The sequence below is a fragment of the Myotis davidii genome, unplaced genomic scaffold (assembly GCF_000327345.1).
Source record: "Myotis davidii unplaced genomic scaffold, ASM32734v1 scaffold140, whole genome shotgun sequence".
In the NCBI taxonomy this organism is placed as follows: domain Eukaryota; kingdom Metazoa; phylum Chordata; class Mammalia; order Chiroptera; family Vespertilionidae; genus Myotis; species Myotis davidii.
Window position 1 is genome coordinate 339,595 of NW_006292663.1, and position 4,865 is coordinate 344,459.

The 4,865-nt window shown below is 40.3% G+C and overlaps 1 pseudogene; it reads right to left on the reverse strand.

Moving 5' to 3' along the window:
* Positions 1-3,730: 3,730 nt before the first annotated feature.
* On the reverse strand, positions 3,731-4,561 carry LOC102763320 (annotated as a pseudogene).
* Positions 4,562-4,865: the final 304 nt, after the last annotated feature.

The window sequence follows — 4,865 nt, forward strand, 5'->3', positions numbered from 1 at the left end:
GAAAAATACGGATTCCTAGATGGGACCACTATCTGTGTGGAGTTTGCCCATTGCCCACCTCTGTGTGGGTTTTCTTCCTGGGACTCTGGTTTCCTCCCACAGTCCAAAGACGTGCATTGAGGCGAATTGGTGTGTCTACTGCCTGAGGGAGTGTGGGTGTGGGTGTGAATAGCCCTGTGTTGGAAGGTGCCTGTCCAAGGTGGCTTCTATCTGTGCTCTGAGCTGTCAGGATAGGCTCCAGCACCTGTGATCCTGACCTGGAATAAGTAGGTTGGAAACTAATGATCTTATTTGTTTTTATTAATATTTCTTACATGCATGTATAGCTCATATTTATTTCAGTGTTTAATACTAGGAGTGTTTTCAGTCTTTATTTAGAAGTTTGGTGACCAAATATATTTCATAGGTACTTAACCCGTTTATGTCAATTAGCCTATAGTAAAATTGGTTTGGTTATACATTGTTTTACTGAAAGTCAGTTTCTAAGAACCTTTCAATGCCCTTAAGTGAAAACTTAGTGTATTATGCACTATATTCTAGAACCCAATGTGAGATGTTTCAGGTAGAGAAGAAATGCAACTAGTTACTTGTTGCCACAAATTTTAACCAGAATGTTGGCAGTGACATCTAATTCTGGTTCCAGTTCACATTCATTAATCCTCAATAGTTGAGAACTATTCTCTAAAATGGATTTGAGACAGTAGAAATGCTTTAATCAGTTGTTTTACTAAGAGAAAAGTTAATTAAGGTGGAAGACTCTGGGTATTCAAAAGAGTCATTAGACTTTTCCGTTGACACTATAAGAAACTTTCTTATGAATTATTTTAGTTGCCACCAGCATAAGGCCTGCACCATGACTACCTGGACTATCTCTTCTGCTTCCCCTGTACTGAACATTTGCAAATAGTCTATCTATAAAGAATATATAGATAGATCTTTTTGGAAATATCAAATTTATGTATGGCATATGTTTTATTTTGAGACACTGACATATTCAGATATATATAAAAACAATTTTAAAATTTTAAATGAAGATTTAAATAAAAGGAAGTGAGGTGTTTGTCAACTCACTTGTTAGCAGCAGACCTGGGTGGAAATCTCCTGATTTACACTCCCAACATGTCTCCTTTTCTCTATATTGAAGTGTGAGATTAGATGCAGAAAGAATTATTTCCTGAGTATCTTTTCCCCTCAATTAATTCAAAGAGAATCAGGCTGTTTCTCTGGAGGCTATTCCCTTCTTTGGGTCATTTTCCTCTGAAAGGCAGTCAATGGTTCAAGGTCAGACCACACGCCATAGTGTCCACTTGAAATAGGAAAGCATGGTTTTCCTTAATAGTATCACCTTGAATTTGACTCAAATATAGTTCCTGACACACTTAATGCCAGTGATTTTTCATGACTCTGTGCCTTTTCCTACTTTTTAAAGTGATGCTAGATACAGGAAGGAAAGAGAAGTTATATCAGGTTACTTCCACAAAAGCACACATGGTATCATTGATAAAATATTATTGAGACCATCAGTTTTTACTTTACAGATACCATATAGTAATAAACCTTTCAACAAGGTAATTGTGGAGTAAAAAATCAATTATCTACATAATATATACACATAAATATTTATATATTTCCACACATATAACCCTCATATATACAAATACACATATGCATACATTGATTCTGTCATGCATCACATGTGTATTGAGATTCACTGCAGCCCTACACTAAGTTCTCTATTTTAGGATTTCTTGTAAAAGAAATCCTCCTTTTACAAACTTCTGGAAATTCAGAGGTGACAATATACACCTGGCAACTAAGACAGGGGATAGAGTATATTAGATCCTTAAAAAAAACATAAAAAACTTGATGATTAATTGAGCAAAATTACTAGCAGTGAGCTTGTCCAGAATCCCTGCTTATTATTCCAACATTTTAATATCATTATTTTCTGTCATAAATCCACAGGTGCTCAAGAAGACTTTTTTAAAATGTAAGTGCCCAGAGAGATTTAAAAAACAAAAACAAAACTGAGGCAGGGGGTCCCGCGGGGGTGAGGCCTCCAACTACAGACTAAGGAGACTCTATGAAACGGTACCAGATAATGCCACAGAGAGGGGGCAGACTTAATAGGAAATGAAGGTAAATGGCCACTAAGTCAAACTTAATTTCTGTCAGGATAACCTGGGCCTCAGGCTATGAGCATCCAAAGCCCTATTTGCTTTCTTTAAAAAACCTAATTAAATAATTATGGAATCACTTTTTTTTTTATTTCAGAGAGAAAGAGAGGGCGAGAGAGATAGAAACATTGATGATGAGGGAAAATCATTCATTGGCTGCCTCCGGTATGCCCCACTTTGGGAATCGAGCCCATAACCTGGGCCTGTGCCCTGACTGGAAACCAACCATGACCTCCAGGGCCATAGGTTGACACTCAACCACTGAGCCATGTGGCCGGGCTACGAGGATCACTTTAAACTCCTGATTTTTTTTAAAAAAAGGGAATCATTCTTCTGTTTTTGTAATCTTACACCGAGGAGGTACTGCAGGGACAGTCCGAGCCGGAGTGTCCTTCCTAGGTCTATGAGTGAGGTCCGCCCCTAAACCCTTGGAGCAGAAATTGGCATCTACAAAGGAGGTGAAGGAGGCCTGGGGACAGAATCGTGGATAAGGTAGGTAGGCTGGGAAAGGCACTGTGCAGGAAACAATAAAGTCATAGAGCTGGGGGTTTGGGTAGCATGCTGAGTGGGAGTAGGAGTAAGAGTCTCTTGGTCGGGAACCAAATTGAATGCGTTTACAAAGACCAGCTAAGGCATCTGAAGTGAAGCAGTTGCTGCTGCTTTGGGGGCCCAGTTGCCTTTTCACATATGGTTTAGTTTATATCATGTCCCTGGTTGAATAATAATAAACTGAGGTGGAACAAAAGAGCAATTGCATTTCCTTCATATTTGCACAAGTTGACTCACTTCTCATCCCCTGCCCCTTTGGATCGAACTAACTCCATTTTCTTTGCTCCACTCCCTGCTTTTTTTCCCCCCTCCTAAAAGAAGAAGACAGTGACTTTAAACAATTTCAAGTCCATCACTGACTCAGAGAAGAATTAGAAGGTATCTTATCTATTCATCCTCAACTTTAGGGAGGTGTTCATCAATGTATCATTATCAGAGATTTAGGAATGCAATTTTTCCCAGAATTCTCAATGAATCTCAGCAGGTGAGAATTAGTGACTACACACTTTAGCCATTTAAAATTTTTCCTTTCTTCTTCCTGAACAGAACTGTATTGGTTTAAATTGGAAAACATGACATTGACAAAAAATAAATTAATTAATTAAAATAAATTAATAAATAAAACTTCACGGGTGAAGAGAAAACTTTTTATTAATCATAACCATTTATGAGTGTGCATATGTGTTTTCATTTCAATTCCCTTTGATATCATGTGACCATAACTTTAAGGACTCCTTAAAATCCATGTAAAAAAATATATATATGTTTTTCTCCTCTGGTTATAAAAGTACTGAACTCTAATTATAGGCATTTTAAAAATATAAAGAGAAATGAAAACAATAGCCTGTAATGCTACCCTTGAAAAGATAGCTATTAATATTTTGATGTATTTCTTTAAAGAATTGTTTTTATTTATTTATTTTTATTTGTTTATTTATTTATTTATTTCTACCTGAAGGCTACTTTTACTAAATGGTTGAACCATGTAATCGCCAAGGCTACTATGTACAGGTAAGAGAGGTGAAGCTTCATTTCTTGGTCTCTTCCTCCTGGGCAGTCTTGATGATTCCCTCCTCCTTGGCCTGGAGCCACTCTTCAAGGCACTTGGGAGCTTCCTTGGTCTTAGACCTGTGGGCCTTGGCCTAGTCAGCCAGAAGCTTCTTTCCAGCCTTGTTTTCCTTCAGCTTTTGGATGTGTTCCATGAGAAGCCACTAGTTTTTGAACATGTTATCCTTCCCTTACAGGTACAGGCGGTGGTACATGTGGCGGTCAATCTTAGATTCACAGTATCTTCTAAGTAGCCAGCAAAGAATTCTCATCCTCTGCAACCAGGTTACTGTCTCAGGCATTCTAGCATGGGCAGTACTGTTTCACTTACCGATGCCCCGATGCCTGCCCTTCCTGCGGGTCAAGAGGTTTTTCTAGCATTGAGCCTGGGCATGGGTAGTCACAGGCTTCGGGATGATCAGCCCATCTTTGACCAGCCTCCCAATCTCCTGATGGGAGTTGGCACTGGTCATTTCATTGGTCTCACTTGGTCCAACCAGATCTTCTTTTCGCCAAAGCGGAGGACACTGGAGGCAAGCCTCTTTTTTAAAAAATATATATTTTATTGATTTCAGAGAGAAAGAGAGAGAGATAAACATCAATGATGAAAAAAAAAACATTGATCAGCTGCCTCCTGCACGCTCCCCATTGGGGATGGAGCCCGCAATCCCAGCATGTGCCCTGACCAGGAATCCAAACGTGACCTCCTGGTTCATAGATCGATGCTCAACCACTGAGCCAAGCCAACCAGGGGAGGGAAGCCTCTTCTGAAGCCTGAGCATGGTCATGGCTGCAGCCACAGTGGCCTGAAGTATTATTTGTAATTATTATTCCTATACTAGAGGCCCGGTGCACTGATTTGGGTACTGGTGGGGTACCTTGGCCTGGCCTGTGGGGATCAGGCAAAAACTGGCTCTCCGCCATCCCCCGAGGACAGCTGGATTGAGAGAGGGCTGTTTTTGGGTGACACACCCCAGAATCAGGCTCTCTCCTCTCTGGTTCTGGGTGCATCACCCGAGAACTGCAGCTCCCAAGTCACCGCAGCTCGGCAGCTCCTGGTTGAGCTTCTGCCCCCTGATGGCCAGTGTGCAT